This window comes from Lathamus discolor, chromosome 7 (genome assembly GCF_037157495.1).
Source record: "Lathamus discolor isolate bLatDis1 chromosome 7, bLatDis1.hap1, whole genome shotgun sequence".
Taxonomy (NCBI): Eukaryota; Metazoa; Chordata; class Aves; order Psittaciformes; family Psittacidae; genus Lathamus; species Lathamus discolor.
The window spans coordinates 13,655,906-13,673,078 of record NC_088890.1 but is presented as its reverse complement, the minus strand read 5'-3'; the positions used below and the strand labels follow the sequence as shown (position 1 = coordinate 13,673,078).

At 45.2% G+C, this 17,173-nt stretch overlaps 1 long non-coding RNA gene across 2 annotated transcripts in view; it reads right to left on the bottom strand.

The window, feature by feature from the left end:
• Positions 1-1,582: 1,582 nt before the first annotated feature.
• Positions 1,583-17,173, bottom strand: part of LOC136018246 (uncharacterized) — a 54,697-nt gene continuing 39,106 nt past the window's right edge. Inside the window, exons 3-6 of one of the 2 annotated variants that reach the window (XR_010614312.1) lie at positions 7,133-7,244; positions 6,375-6,583; positions 3,721-3,881; positions 1,583-1,683 (exon numbers count right to left, since the gene is read on the bottom strand). This is a non-coding gene — a long non-coding RNA (uncharacterized LOC136018246). Of the gene's footprint in view, positions 1,684-3,720; positions 3,882-6,374; positions 7,245-17,173 lie in introns of both variants that reach the window. The other variant, XR_010614311.1, reaches the window with a different exon arrangement.

Sequence of the window (17,173 nt, the reverse complement as noted above, 5' to 3'; positions counted from 1 at the left end):
AGCAACTTAATGAAAAACTGCCTTCCTCTCAAGCCCATAAGAAGGTAACTGAGATGTTAAGAAAATCTGCCATCCTTTGTTATAGAAACACATAAAGTGTATTAGCTAAGAAAGATTATTTTTGTCCCATGTTAATGCAGTGCCTACTCCAATTTACTCTAAACATAACGAGACCTTTGTTCATGTTGTTCAGAGTCCTAGTTTTTCCATCTTCAGGTCCCATGACATATAAGGGAGACCACATAGTGTTCATCTGGTAATTAGTCTCATTATAGGCAGACTGGAAACTCTTCAATGTACTAAAATATGTGCTCAGTGATGTGAAGATGCAGCACCTGACAAATGTGGACTGATAAACAACACTGATCTCTGATATAGATATGGTTAAGGAATAAAGAAAGTCCAGCACTCACAACTGCTCTGCAATGAGCATCTCTGCATTGCACCCTTTTGACATGACCATCCTTCACTGAAATTAAATGGGCAACCCCAGCACAGATATAAGCACAAAGGGATGTTTTCCCAATAAAACAGCCAGATCTCAGATATGAAAGATGAGCAGCAATTAGCAATATTGCCCAAGAGAAACTTAAAGAAACAGAGAAACACATCTAGACTTTTCCTTGGGCTGGGAACTAGCAATACTTTGTAAGCTCTACTATTCTCAATGGTAGTTCATCTTACTCAGGCAATTTTCAATAAATATACACATCCTTAACATCCTACATGTATATATCTATATATATATCAGACTCATTTTACAGATAATGACAAGAAAAACAAGGAGTTCCCTTAGTGGTGATGTGCCCACGTAATAGAGATTGTTTCAGGATCTCGGAAGGAAGAGGAAGAGCAAAAAGCAGGCTATTTCTTGCATGGTGAAAAAATAAAAGACAATTTGGCTCATGATATGTCCTTGGACAAAACTCTCATTTTGGCCACATTTAGGGAAAACTACCCTATAATGGCAGCAGATGAGACTTTTGTCTGATCAAGAGTGAGTGAAGAGAGAAAGATTTGGACTTAGCAAATGCTTGCTTCTGCCTCCACGTTCTCCCTCTACAGCGTTTTGTTACTGAGGATAGTGGATGGTGCAGCATGAAACCACTCATTTTTCTCACCTACAAGGCTGGAATACTGGTACTGAGTTCACAATTAAAAAGAGAACAAAAGCAAAGTGAGCAGCAATATTTCTGCATTGTTGTAAACTGCTAGGTCGCAGGAACTGTGAAGTCCCCAGGCTATCTTAGGATAATTTGGCACCTTTCAACTGCCACATAAAATTTCATGGGGGATGATGCTTGGCATTGTTTATATGACATTAGCTTCACCTTTCATCCTACTGGGGACCATCAGATGCAAAACTGGATTGGATTTGGCAGATCACATTATACATGGGGAAGTGAGAAATATTGCTGTATCACAATTGATTCTCCCAAAGGCACCAGCCAACCTCTGATATTTTGATACTGAGGCGATAAATAATTTCCATATTCAGTAAGCTGAGAAGTTTTTCTCAGTATGCAAATGAGGTTTATTTAAAGCACCATTGTATATAGCTTACAATTAGATTGATCTGGATGGCTGCAGGAGGATTTTCGTCTTGGGAGCAGAGGTAAGTCCTTCATGCAACATAGGCTTGTCTTTGAGCTAAACCAGATTTGCTTGCTGGGCTTGTCATGGCTGGACAAGAGATAAACCAGAGAGGAGCCTATAAGTGATCAGCAGTTTTATGCCTTGGATAACACAGTTATTGTACTTGGTTGCAAATATTTGGGCAGACACTGAAATCAACAGGTCATGCCAAAGGTCTGAGCGAGCCTCTAAACAGATGGAGGGAACTTCCCAAGTACCAACCCCCCTGAGCAGATTGCACTTGGACTGGGTCTGCAATTTCCTGACTTCTCATTTATTTTGACAGCAGAACTGAAAGTCAACCAACACAGTCAGGTCCACCGATCTTGTAGTTGAACATAACAAGAGGATAACAACAATGCCCAGAAAGTGAGTAATGAATTTGATAAAAGGGAGATCTTTACCCAAATGTACTTAAAAAAGAAACCTGGCACCATCTTTAGCAGGATCTACATTTCCTTCATGATACCAATACTAATTAAATAAACAAAGCTCAAAATGGTTGTTCACCAGTCCACATTCACTGCATGCTAGATACAGCTGAATTTCTCCACTGGCTTCTCCTAAACCTCAGGAGAAGGTTTTGGCCAACTCAGCAGGTTCCAGCCCCCTCCATGATTTGGTGAAAACCCTCCAGGACATTTCTGATGGGCTGCATTGGAGACAGAGCAAGAAGCAGGGGAGAGACAGGGTTGGAAGGAATGTAAACAGCACAAACAAAACAAGTGGAAGCTCGTGCAGTGGCGCTGTGCCCTGCTCTCCCACCGACACTTCTCACCCTGGGACCCAGAAGAGCCCCCAGACAGGGACTTTAGGATGTGCTATACAAGCCCCAGATGATGAATTAGCAAAGAACAGAAGTCTTTCCTCCAAACAGCTCCTTCCTTTCTCACTTGCAGGGGAAAAACAGCCTCTGGTAGCACAGCACTGGGAATATACAGGAGACCACCCCTTCCCTGGCACACAGCCCCCCTCAACCAGCCCTGGCTGCTCCCTCACTGCTCTGCAAGAGATGTTCCCTCAGCATTCCTTATTGCTGGCTTGCTGTTCACTTGCGCTCACCTGGGAAGACAAGGTTTATTATTCTGAGTCATTCTCACTGCTGCTGCTCCACTGCAGGCCCCGCTGTGAACAGCACTAACGTGCCCATTCCCAGTTTGCACACCACGTGAAAGCAGTTTAAAGGAAATTTAGTCCCATGGAGAGAGCCAGCACTAGGTTGATGCATCTCACGAGCTCTAATTCGATGAGTTATACGCAGCCTTTACACACGGAGATGGATTTGGCTCTCTGAATACATTAGCATTCACCACTATTGCAAGCCTTGTGATGTCTTTAAGGAAAAGCCTGCCCTTCCCCAGCCAGCTTCACACTGCACTTTCAATGAAGGTGTCCGAGGCATTGGAGAACAGCCCGTGGATTCATCACATTTGCACATTTGCTGCTGCTGCTGGACATCTCCAGTGGTCCTGCACACTGTCATATTGCTGTGCCAGTTTAAAATTTCCTTCCTAAGGCTCCACTTTCAAGCTAGAAGTCTCCTTCTTTATTTAACTTTATTACTTGCTTCCTTCTCTCTCTCTCCAGCTGTGCCTGGTTAAGAATCTCTGCCAACATAAATGGGCACATTGTTATATTTTTGGTGCTATTCCTCTCACTTGGATCTGGAGAAAGTTTGATCTCCTGGAGAAAACTCAGTCAAGAAAGTTTTAAATCTCCCTATAGGGAGGTTTGTTCTGCTTTTTATAGAGAACTACTGCCTGTCAAGGAGGTATTTCTAGAAGTGGTCTATAAACCAGAGACCCTTGAGTCTTTACGCACTAACATAAAAACCCACATTCATTTGTACATCAGCCACTGCATGTGCCCCAGCAAGTACTGGAGGGGTCAGAGATCTGTACCAAACCAGCCTTATGGGCTGTTGTGGCTTAGCAGAGCCATCAAGAACCAGCCTCCCCTGATCCTCATCCCTCCTGTACATGTCATGGTTAAGATTTTCTTTAGCAAAAGAAAATGGTGCCTAAAAATCTGTGCCCCTCTTTAACACTGTTATAGGAAATTACATTTATGAAGTAACCCCCTTACCAGTAGAGGAACCCTTCTCCACATCCCACAGAAAGCACTCCAAATTCAACATTGTCATCTACTTGTCATCTGGAGAAAACTTGGGAGCAACAGAGCAGTCTATAAAATGAAGCCTGTCCTCCACCCAGGGAGCTCAGCCTCTCCCAGAACTTCAGCTTCAACTGAACATGAAGGAAAAGAGAGCAGAATATGAGTCACTCACAAGTTTTTCTTCCTTAAGGCTGTTACAGACATGATAAGCCTCTTTTTGTTGCTGTTGTTTGTAAGTGCTGCCTAGAGTTTAATAAATGCTCATATGTATTATTAATCTGGAATATTAACTCCAAATCTTGTAATAAAATGACTCAAGCATTTCAAACCATCTCAGAGGCTTGCAAAATCCTTGCAAGTTACTAATTAAGCTACACTGGAACTGTTCAGTAGATTTTACACTCAGGTTTCATCTTCTCTTTAGAAAGGGCAGACTACAAATCTATGCAACATAAAATAGAAGCTAATGAATTTGAAGCATATTCAGTATGGAGCATGCATCTAATAAGTGGGAATAATAACATTAACAGTGCTTTGAGATAATAAGCTATTTAAATTCATATTTGTGGAAGCCATAGGCTAATTTTCAGTGATCTACAGTTTAGATGCTGTTTCCTTGAGGGCATAATCCGGAATACCTAGGGATAAAAATTTTCAAGTGGAAGAAACCTCATGCCATTATCCCAAGTTGTGACACCCAGCAAAGAGGCTCTCTGATAGCACACTGTGCTGGAGATCTTGAGTGTGGAAACATCATATGGATTTGGAGGTTTGCTTTGTGCTAGAGGAGACATCCACAATTTGGTGTCCTTAGGGCTAGGGGTTGCCCCTAGTCTAGTTAACCAGCAAATAACAGATGTCCAGGTAGAAACACTCTACCCTGGTAAGAGGCAGTGCCCAGACTGTGCTTAATGGTTGTCATAAGCAAACTCAACGAAGTAAATAAAGGAACTTATTAACAACACATCTGGCACTTCGGGGCTTTATGTAATGATTTTTTGCAGGTCGGAGTATCTGGAGCTCTCACCAGTGGTTACAGCATTCCCCGTCTGCATGACAGGAATCCAGCCCCATTTATTTCCGCAACTGGAAGATGAGTTTTGTAAGGATAAATACTACAACTTAGCAAGGCTTAAGTTCTGGTGTCCAGCCAATTTATAAACTCTTATAAAGCCTCTTCTTTTCCTCCATACGTGGCTGAAACGGTACTGGCATGTGATGAAAACAGCGAACCCCTTCCCTAAGCCAGCCAACACAAATCATTTAATTCCTGGTCTGCCAATGGCTGCATTCTAGCATTGTCTCAGCAGACCTGGAGCTGAATGAAATTTGGACAGCCGTTATTATAGCTGTGCAACACCACATCCTGGCTTTTGATCTCCAGCACTGGCGTAAATCAGGTCCTCAGGGACCAGAAGTCTCTTGGGGTAGCTGTAGCCCACATCAAACACTGCTGGGAAGCATAGATCCAGCCTTTAGTATTTATATTATGTTTCCAGTTGTCTGCAGTGTTACAACGCCAATGATTTATTCATTTATTTGTTTCACCCTTTGCATACTGTTTGAAACACAGCGAGCCAGCAAGATGCAATCATGCTGTAGCTACATGTACTGTAGGTTTTTGGGAGCCCTACCATGTGCTTAGCTGGGCAAGTGATGGCCCCCTGGCCTCCAAGAGCACCCAGGAAAGCACTAGCAGCACTCCATAGGTCCACAAGACACGCCAAAAGTTGGCATAAGGCAAAGTAAAGAAGGAGTCCCTCTAAAAGCAGCACCCCAGAGCTGGGCAGAGGTGGGAATGGTAAGATTGATTCAGACAAGGGAAAGTGGAAAGCACCACAATTAGCTCTGTGATGAAATTCAGGACTTCCCTGGGACTTTTTTCAATGGACTGATGGGAATTGTTAAAACATGAAGTCTTTAAGACATTAAGACAAGTTAAGTCTTGCAATGACCTTGCCCCTTGGACTGCAGTCTAATGCTGGAAGAAGAGATTAGCCTGATACATGCATCATTTCACCCTATTCACACCAAAAGGACACCAAGGTTTTTTCTCAGAGCAGAAACTGATCCTATGGACAACGTTCTTTCTCAGAAAGCCTCCCAGCAGAGCCCTGGCCCAGGAAGCTGTGAGTGTGATGTGCACTTATGCCCCTTCTCCAACCTCTGCCCCTCTCTGGGACCACAGCCTCTGGTCCAGCCTCAGAGCCACTCAATGCTCCCCCATCCCCACTGTGCCTGAGCAGTACGTACACTTGCACAGAGGACCAGTGTGGTTACTTGGTCCTGAGTGATGTGTTTGCACTGCTGGGAGCTGGTGAGTCTGAGAGCATGTCTAGAAGTTGTCACGAGTGCAGGTTTTAATGACGGCTGGGGCTCTGTTTGGGTTCAATACTCAATTCGTAACAGCTGGCCATACCTCTCACTGCAGGGGAGGGTATAAAACACTACCAGAGACTTCTGGGTATCTCAGAGCTCCAGTGGCACTTGCTGGGTGTCTGATCACCACTCGGATACAGGTGTACAGCATGAGTTACTCTGTGGTACCTGACCCACAGGGAGAGCTGCACACTGCTCCAGACATATGCTCCACAACACACACATCAGTGCAGTAATTCACTTACATTGATACTCTTCCTGATGCTGTTCATATAACCTCTAATTCTTTGCAGATGATGGAAAGCTTCTCTATATCCAGAAGGATCAAGCGGTGTCAGGCAGCTTAGCAGAGCTCCTCAGCACAACAGAGGAGACTTATGCGGCTCTAACCTCATGCAGGCCCTCTGGAAGAATGCCAGGCAGAGTCTTGTGCTTGCAGTAATCCTCACACCAGCTGCTTACACAAACATGGAACAAACTAACCCAGAGCTTCTCAAAGGTACAGTTGTAAATTGAATTCTTTGGGCAAGACCTGAATCATCTCAGTGCTCTTTTGTCTTGTCTTAATTTTAACTCTGTTCAATGATTTTCATAACCAAGAGTTACAGCTCTCACACATTTCATCCTCAGCTTCCAGCAGCTCACTGGTTTTGCTCTGGCATCTTTGCTTGTGTTTAGCATCAACTAAACTTTCTCTGTGCCCTTCCTCTGACTCTCTAGCCTGGCTGCTGCTGGCAATGAACCTTCCTGGGTCATCTGTGGGCAAAATGGGAATGATTATGGACCGCAGGTCGGATCAGGTTTGGGCACAGTATTTAGCCTTGAACTGGAGCCGGGAGCAAAGGTTGTTGCTGTGGTACTAGCAAGTCAGAATAAAAATGGGACACACTTAATCCTACCAAATTATGTGCTAATACTGCGGATGAATGTATAAATCTTGACCAGGTCAAGGGGGTCTTTTTCCAAGGCAGGAACTCTGTTACAATAAAAAGCTCTTACGCACTTAATGAAGAATTCACCAACGCAACTTCCAGAAGCATCCCCAAGATATTGCTGTGCCGGTGATCAATTAGCATTGTTATTGTCATGGTGCAATAATCTTCTTTATTAGTTTTCTGTTTAAAATTCAAATGAAGAGATGAGGTGTATTAGATAATGCACACACTCAGAGAAGGAACAAACACGTTGCTTGTGCGTAGAGCATGTATCAGAAAGTACAAGCAGTCTTTGAGTAGATGTGCTAATGGACACAGACTCTGCGCTGTAACCAATTACTTCATCATTAATAAGGAAAACCAAATTACACATCCCAGTAATGTAAAAGGGAGAACAGGAAGTTCATTAAAGATAAGCCTGAGATGGAGCACCAGCACTTTAACCTACTTTTCTGAGTGCCCACCATAGCACAGTATTCTCTTGCAGTACCAAACCTCGCACATCCTCTATCAGCCTTCCCATAGGAACATCACCCCTCTGATTGAAGCTTTCAAAGACTTCTTTCATGTGATGACTGGAGAGCTGCGAAAGCCTGGTGCTTTTCCTCTCCCTTCAGAAAGTCTGAAAAATGGAAGTAATAAGCTCAGAAAAAGGGTCTCTCCAGGCTACTCAGCACTCTGCTCATGCTGGGCACCTGGGGACAACATAAGGGACAAAACTGGTTTCCACAAAATTTGGAGGATGCTGGACAGCATCTTTCTGTAACCTGTCCTGCACCACACATGACCACAGTGCCAGCAACAGCAGGGAGTTGAATATGATGCAACAGCCACCTCTGTCTGCTTTGAATTAAGGACAATTTATGACGAGCAGAACCAAGTTGTCATGAGCAAACAACCTTCAGATTTTGACTGAACAGCACCAGTGCTGGCCCTAGAGCATTTCATTGCTGAAATCTCTGTGCAAAATCCTGACACTGACAACAAGCTGATGGATGAAGATCTTGAAGCTTGTCCTAGCTCTGAGGAAAGCAATAAATCAATGATGTAGGAAACCCCCAAACCCCTGGGTGCTTTAAAAGTGAATAGTGAAATCTAAAATCAATGGAAAGTCTGGCAGAAAGGCAGCACAGGGGCTGGTGTGCGGAAGGGACGTGCTGCTATTGTTCAGCTGGGGTAAGCTGCCAGCATGCTGGATCCTATAAGCCAATTTTACTTAATAATCCTACTAATATGGAATGACACTGGTTGTAATCCTTCAGTGATTACAGCGTGGACCAATGCCTCAGCATCTCTGGGAGGATTTAAGAGACAGTACAGCATCCGGAAAGCTATAGCTAGACTTTTCCTGTCAATTGGAAGGGAAGAGAATATCAAGGCACAGAAGAGAAGAAGCTACTGCATGCTCATCCATATTTCTACCTGGAGATATAAAAGAGGACAAAGTTGGAGCTTCCTCACTGTGCTATCTGCCAAATGCCTCTGCAAAGTAGAGGCCAAAACCAGAGAAGAAGTAAAAGGGGGATATATGCACAACAGCATGAAGCAAGCAGAGAGCATGGCACAGCATGGGAAGAAATATTTGAACGAAACTAGTCCAGAAAAATCAGGGACCACATTTGTAGCTCAATATATAACAAAGAGAGAAGACAGTATTAGCAGTAGGGGGATTGTGAACAGGGCACTTTAACTCTCTCTGCTTCCACAAAGTGGCCCCAAGAGAAGAGCCACTGGTGAGCAAAAGAAACCCATTGAAAGGGCTTCCTCATGATCTATCTTGTCTCCCTGGGAATACAGAATCATAGAATGGTTTGGATTGGAAGGATCATTGAGTCCAAGCCCCTTGCAGTAAGTAGTGACTTCTTCAACTTAGACCAGGTTGCGCAGCTCCCCATTCAACCTGACCTTGAGCATTACCAGGAATAGGGCATTTACCACCTTTCTGGGCAACCTGTTCCAGTGTTTCATCACCCTCATCCTAAAAAAATTCTTCCTTATATCTCATCTCAACTTCCCCTTTTTGAGTTTCAAACCATTAACCCTTGTCCTACTGCAACAGGCCCTGCTAAAATGTTTGTCCCACCTTTCTTACAAGCACAGCTTAAGTACTGAAAGACCACAGTAAGGTCTCCCTAGAGCTTTGTCTTCTCTAGGCTAAACAACTCCAAGGATTTCTCAAGCACCATTTCAGGATCTCTTGTCCACACTGCAGAGTTTGCCTTGCCACCAGATGTCCGACGGCTTTCACTGAAGAAGACCTTCAGATAACATCATATCTCAGAGGAATCCACATCCTGCTGTGCAAGGAGACACCAGGCAAAACCCAGCTTATCTGTAAATTGCTACCAAGAGTTTAAATTACTGCTAATTCATTTGAACTGTCACTTGTACAATATTTTCAATGACTGTCGCCAGCCTGGGAAGTGAGAAACTGGAGCGCAGTGAGGAGGTTTCACAGGCTAGTGAATCACTGCGGGGGGTGTTAGTAAATTATCAGCTGTATATTCAGAACAGCTGGAACAACTCCAAGAGCCGAGGACAGATGCAAAATTGTTGGAAGGATTGATTCAACGTCCTCACCAGCAGCCTTGTGTAAGCAATGCGGGCCAGGAGGCCTGAGGAACAGCTGGCCAGAGTGGACTTACTGAATTATTGTGATAAAATTAGGTAAAAAACACAGAGGAAATGACTGCAGCCCCTTACAGCAAGGCAAGAGGCTTTCCATGCAGGACCAGCTGGAGAACTCAAAGAGACCGCTCTCTCCCAACAGTAATCACTAAATTAGTCAAATTCAGCCAGTGAAAATGTTTCATTATGAACAGATGGAAGTTCAGAGTTTAACTCTCTGCTTTGTGTGAGGGTGTCCTGGGTTCACCAGTAGCCACTTTTCTCCTTCATAGTACCTGGTGCAGCGCTGTGTTTTGACTTCCAGCCTGGGAACAGAGCTGATAACACCGATTGTTTTTAGTTGTTGCTAAGTAATGTTCACCCTGACCAAGGACTTTGTGAGTCTCATGCTCTGCCGGGGACAAGGGGAGGCCGGGAGGAAGCAGAGACAGGACACCTGACCCAAACTAGTCAAAGAGGTATTGCATACCACAGCACATCATGCCCAGGGAGGTAACTGGGAGTTACCCGGAAGGGCATGGGCTCTCTTCAGGGAGGTCGAACTTGTTCGGCGATGGTATCGTATTCTCTTCTCTTGTTATTTTCTCTTATCATTATTATCATTGGTGGCAGCAGCAGTGATTTGTGTTATACCTTGGTTACTGGGATGTTCTTATCTCAACCTGTGGGAGTTACATTCTCTCAATTCTCTTCCCCACCCCTCTGGGAGCCGGGGGGGGGGGGGGGGTGGGAAGAAAGAGTGAGGAAAAAAAAAGGGGGGGGGGAATGAGTGAACACGCTGTGTGGATCGGTTTAAACCATGACAGAGGGTATTGAAAGCGGCTGGTAATCCCTCTGGCTCAGGACAGAAGAGGTCCAGACAGCAGCGTCCTGGGATGGTGGGGAGCTGGCGACAGCTGGGAGCCGCCCAAAGCTCAGGGCAGCCGCAAGAGGAGTAAAAGTGAGGCAAAAGCTTTACACCGCCACCACCAATAAAAGGGCCTACATTGCTTTTCCCAGGTGATTTACCCGATTCTTCCCTCTAGCCATATTTTCTCTTCTCACTCCAGCTGGCCATTCCCACAGGTGACACATGTCCTAGCTGGCTGACACCACTTGCCTAAGCTGCTGGCATGCCACGGTGGTCCTCTGAAAGTAGAGCACCAAAGAAGGGTGGCTGTCTTTCAGACTTTTATCTTTGATGAGACTCGAAACGGGGGGAAATGTCTTCAAAGTAAGTTCAAACAAAAGGCGAGGGGAAGTGCAGAGCCATCTTTGCTGGAGGTGAGTGCACAGTGCTGCACCCCTGGAAGCACCAAAATGATCAAGCTGATGGCTCTCCACACCCCGCATCTTAGTTCTAAAGCAGCACTCCTTCGCAAGGCAGCAGCCTCCTAGCTTAAAGTTATAGTAAAAAGTGAAAATCAGAGAAAAATCTTCCTGCGTCTCAGATGATTAGAGGATGTTGCATAGCTTGAATCACAAGGGTTTACATTTACATCACAATCGGTTTTAAGGACCCTTGTAACTGTTCACTTGTTTTCTGAAAAATACCATGCACTTGGCATAAAATGCCTCCTGGGCAGGACCAATTTTTTTCCAGACATAGTTGCGTTGTACCTCTGAAGGCACCCAAGGCTGCGGAACAGCAATGTGCTCTGGAGAGGCACCCAATAGGCTGGTAGGATGCTCCTTGAAGCCTAAAACAAACCCAGAGGTGCCTGTCTGCTGGGAAATGAATATTGCCCCTTATGAAAATCACTTGAAATTTCTTCTCTTTCAGTAAATGAACATGTGCCTGGCAATATGAAGCATTTTATCTCATATGACCTCATTCTCCATGTTCTTCACTTTGTGAGCTGTCCCTCATCATTCAGCATTTCTCCTAATATAGACTCTCTCCCCCCATCACCAGTACTCTGGGATGAATCATAAGTCATATTTGTAATTGTGAACCCACATGCCAACCTACATCTGGAGAGATGACTCTTTTCAATAGCCTTAAATCTGCAGCTCACTTTGTCAGGATGAAGTTTTACAGGTTGTTTTCCCTTTCTCTGAACAAAGAAGCTTTGAAAGAACCGGTGTTCAGAAATGCTGCCTTGTTCATTCCTCCCGTGTAGGCAGTTTCCATGAACTTTGCTTATCCTCATATTATATTGATGAGGAGACCAGGAATGACTGAGCAATAGCAGCTTTATGAATTTCTTGCAACAAATTTGGAATTAACTCAAAAACTGTGGAAATTTCTGCAAGGAGAACAAAGAAAAGTAAACTATAGCAACCACAGGTTGAATCTTTTTGCCCATCTAACCAGAACCATGCACGATAAGAAGCTCTGGAAACTTGCTTGGTCTGTCATAGACCTCTGTATTCACAGTTCAAAGACTTCAGCTGAAGGAAAACCTCACTTTCAGCCTAACTGAACCATTTTCATAGCTTGGACAACAGCAGGGATAGGGCAGCTCAAAGACCTCCTCCCACCTGCTCGGCATTTGGTAAAATCCCAAATGAACTTGAACACCCAGAGGAGGTGGCAAACGTCACAGGTATGAGGATGTAATGGTCACATTTTGGTTAATGACTGTTTCAGTTAACTGAATTGTGATCATCCAGAAGCATAAGTCATCTTGGGGACAGTGTCTGTGAGCCGTAATGGCTGTGGTATTCTCAGCAGACTGCATAGAGAGGGAAACACACAGTAACTAACAGACCACTAATTTCAAACCTTCCTAAAACCACTGGTTAATGTTTGCAAATGGGAGCACTAATGGCAGTGCGGGAAGCGGCAGCTTCCAGAAGTTGCCAGTGACATCCCCGTGTGTGACTCACAAGGTGCTGGTCCCCCTGTTGCTCAAGCAGTTATAAAAGTGCTGGTGCCTCTCACTGCTTATTTATTTCCCTTTTCCTTGACTGACTGAGAAAGGGAAATGAAAGAGATGTCTTCTGCTCTTCCACACTGTAACCTTAGACCTGTTCCTGCACCCCCTGCTTAATCAGTTTGTATAATTATATACATAAAAAATACAGACCAAATGCAACACTGCTGCAAAAAAACCCAAGCAAAATCATTCAAAATCATTCAGCAAAATAAGAAACAATGCAGAGCCCAGCTTGAAAAGCAGAAAGCTCTGGAGAACCCTTCGCGATGTGGTGCCGCTAGGACCACAGGTCCCCTTTAGCCTGGAGGAGCTGCCACATTTCAGCCCTGTAGGAAACAAATCTACTTTTTTTCCTTGACTGAAACAACTTAAAAGCTCTTGACAGCTTTAAAGCTTTTAAGAGAAAGAAACATGGGGAGCTATTCACTGCAAACACAGATGTTCATGGCCCATTGAACAGTCCACAAGCCATTCCTGCCCCAGCCCTCAGTGTCACTCACCTATAGGGATGCATGCCATTCCCAGGCAAGGATTTCTGGGGAGTATTGATGTATTGATGAGAAGTGTATTGATGAGAAATGTATAAATGCAAAGTGCACCTAGAATGCTGTGGAGGAGCCCAGAGGTGTCTGCTCCGCCTCTGGGCAGCTGGGTGCTGGGGGACACCTGAATGCCAAAAGGGAAAATATGCTCAGAAAAAATAGACAATAACTCATTTACTTAATTCATTAGAAAATATTCATTATAATAATGTGCTTCAGAGGCACAGCCCATCCCTGCCCTCCTGCCCCTGCATCCACTGGGATTACAAAGGGCAAACCTAGTTTTAGCATGCTTTCATACTCCAAGCAAGCACAAAGAGGAGTTGAAGCTAAATCCCCTCACTGGGGATTTTCACTGGACATGTACATCAGCTGCTTTGGATGAGGGGGATACAGATGTACAGACATGCACATTCTTGGCAGGGGGGGTTTAATCATCCCAAAAGATGGGTTTTGCACACATACTGTATTCTTGGCATTGTTTCTGCCTTTTGAGCATTCCCCTAGAGTGCTTCTAAACAATGAATTTTGCACCTTCCCTCCCCAAAGATGATGTGCTTTTATAACTGAAAACATTTAAGTGGGATTTTTGACTTGGCGTCTTTGTTCACATTGTTAAGTTGATCAAGCCACAGTACTTTGGAGAAAAAAAAGAGAAGAGAAACAATGTTGTTTTGTCTGGTAACATGATTGATAGACAAGTTTCAATTATTGTATCTTTAACTGACTGGGAGGCACTTAGAGAGAGACAGGCTGCTGAAAGATGGGTTACTTCCCAGCTCAGTGCAGCTCCCACGGAAAAAGTATACAAGGATGCTCTCTGGTGGTAGCTCTAAAGCAGGGCTCTGCTCTGCCCACCACACTTTCAGTTCTTTTTGCAGACTAAGTGATAGGGTGAAACCTTGTTATTAAAATGGTAAATATATATATATATATATAAAATAATCACTAATTGGCTTGATTTATTTTGCTTTAAAAAATATTATCTCTGGAGGTGCTTTCATTATCCTCAAGTGCATGGGCAACTGAAGGGTTTGGTTTTACGCATTCTAAAGAAACCATGTGTTTGACCTGAGGCCCTGCTGGGGACACGGATGCCATGTGCTCCTGGCAGAGGACACTTAGACCCAACAAGGGCACAGCACACACCTCACCAGGCCCAGCCCCCTTTTGTTGGCCAAGTGGTTTGTGTCACTTTGATTCCCCTGCTTAAGACTCCAAAATGAACCAAATTCATGCCTGGAAATGGAGATCAGTGACGGAAGTTAAAGGGATGTTTAGAAGGGCCGGCAGGTTCCCACAGCTGAGGTTTGCTCTGACAGCAGAGTGCAAAAACACAAGCATGAACCCCAGTTTACTGACACTGATTAATTTTTCCCTGGGTATGAACACACTTTTGATGCTGTTTCGGTGCTGTCATCAGTACCTTTTCTGTTGATTTTCCTGAATATCTTCACATCAGCCTATTTCCTTTGCTGCCCTGGTGAGGACCTCTTCTGCCTGTGATGGTCTCTGGGGGGACACTTAAGAGACCTTCAGAGACACTTCAAGACCCTGCCCTGGAGAGTGTCTTTAGGACATAACCTCCATTAACCAAAGACTGGCTTCTGCTAAACTTCTTCCCCTTCCCTCACCAACTTTAACCCCTGACTTCTTTATACCAATACCAGTATTTGATACCTATAAAGCAGAATTGCAGGACCTCCATGCCCTCACACCTGTCCTTCACATGCGGGCAATCCTCCTACAGGCATGCATTAGAGACAGAAAGCATCTTAATCATCCACCCTGCTGAAAACACATTTGTAGAGCTTTAATTGATTAACAGCAGTCCTTGCCAGCAAATGAGCGTTGGGCTCCAGGGAGCTCTTGCTTCCTTGTTTTTAAACAGTGCAAAGTGGGAAAATGGAAGGAATAAGCAGTGAAAGCTCTAGGGACCAGCAAGACAGGAGGGCTGGTGGGAGGAAGGCAGAGCTGCTCCATGTGCTGACCTTATTACTGCAGGGAAACAGAGGTCAAGTGGTAGCAGAGCAAAACACTGCGGGCAACAGGGAGGAATTAAACAACTTGAAACCCCAAACCCTAAGCAAAACTTTAAGCCATGGGGGCCAATAGTAGTAACAGTTTGAGGAACTTTAAAGTAGCTAAGACAGCACTAAAACTGCCTAAACCCCACTGATGTGTTCACGTCTGGTGACACAGGAGGAACTAGTGATACCCCATGTCAGCCAGGCACAGCTTTCCACACCCTTTACCAGCATTGCTTCAAGCAGGACATATGTGCCTCTGGCCTGGGAGAGAGCAGGGCCACACAACAGCTTCTCATCTCTTCTTCCAACCATCCTTGGTCCAGGAGGGTTGACCTGACTTTAAAACCCCTTGTAAACCTGAGAAAGGCACAGTTCATGGGGAAAATGGCTACAGCAGCATGGCCAGAACACCAGTGACAGGTACCACCATCAGTGAACAGAGTCCACTGATGAACTATTGGTCCACTGATGGACCTGACTCTTCTGCAGGCTCCTAATCATAAGGATAGCAGCTGCTTGGAGAAAAGCAAGACTGCCAGTCCCCTGATGAAGCTGGGGTGCAGGGAGATGCTAACAGGCCTCACTACACCCAAAAATCCCTATAATTAAATTAATGCAATTAAAACCTGCACAAAACCTGAGTGTCCCTGGCAGTGCAGGCAGCCAGGTGCGTGTTCTCACCATGCTCTGCCTGGGGCAGGCTTTGCTGCAGAGTCGTTGTCACCCCACTGCACCCTGGGGTCCCACACTGAGGCTGAGCAGCTCCAGGAGAGGACAGCCTCTCTCTGCAACCAGCCTCACCGCCGCCTCTGAGCTTTCACCCACCGCAGCCCAGCACAAAGCACCATGCTTACACGAACCATTAAGCTTGTGCAAACTGTCAATCCCGGTTTCAGCAGGGGAAGGAAAGCAGTTTAACAGGGTGGCTGCAGCTAGACAGCATCCAGCTGCCGGCGCACACAGCACATGGGAATGCATTTTAAGCCAGTATTCACAGCGCTCCTTCCCCTCCCCTCCAGCACACATGGCTTCTTCCTCCAAGTGCCTATAATGGCTCCCCCCGGCTCTGCATACTTGCCTGGGATGGGCTCTTTGCCTATCTAGACAGATGCTTTTCAGGTCTCAGGCTCAATCCTAGTGAGCCAGTGTACTCTATCACATCCAGACCTCTCTGCTCTAGGAGCAGCACGTCAATAACCCTCTGGACAAAAAAATCCTGCTCCTGGAAACCTCTCCAGTACAAAACCAGTGCTGGCCAAGGCTACTTCTAGAAAGCAGGTTTCATCAGGGACGGGCAGAATACTTTTGGGGCAGAAAAAGGGCTACTAGATGCAATCACTGACTGCTTTTATAAATCAGATGGTGCAGGAATACTGTGCTTGCTGTATTTTCTTGCAGTCTTGAAATCCAGTTTATAACAGAAAATGAGAGAAGTTGCCCATCTGGGCACAAAATCCGTACCATCAGGCTCAGAAGCTCATTTGCTCCATGCAGCCCAAAAGGGAGATGCAATCTGCTGCAGCATTGGGAATCTGGGGCAGTATCCAATAGTAGGAAGACTCACATCAGATTCCAAAACACCGTGAACCTCAGCCAAATCAAATTACTCCAGTCGCTGAATATATCATTTTCCACCTTAAGTGGAACAGCCTGCCTGCCCCTTAACGTGTTGCAGCCTCGTACCAAGGCGGCGCTGAGCACGCTGATAGAGATGTCTTTCCCAGGCCTGTCACGGCCGCCCACCCGCTGTTTGATGACTTTACACACGTGTGGCAGGTAGTAATGTCACTGACAGCCTCTCCCTGGCACCCGGTTTTTATTCATACCAACACCTTGTCTGTCTTTGCTGTTCCAGGGAAGCGCTGTGCTCGCTGCTGAGCCTGAGCCCACTTCCGCTCTCACGTTGTTGCTTATCTTTGCTGAGAAGTTGGACTTAATTCTGCTGCTGCTTCATGATGCCAATCTATACATCAGCTGCAAAGGCTAAAACCCAGATCATGACAGAGCAGGATCATAACAAGCTGGCAGCAGAAGAAATACACACAGTG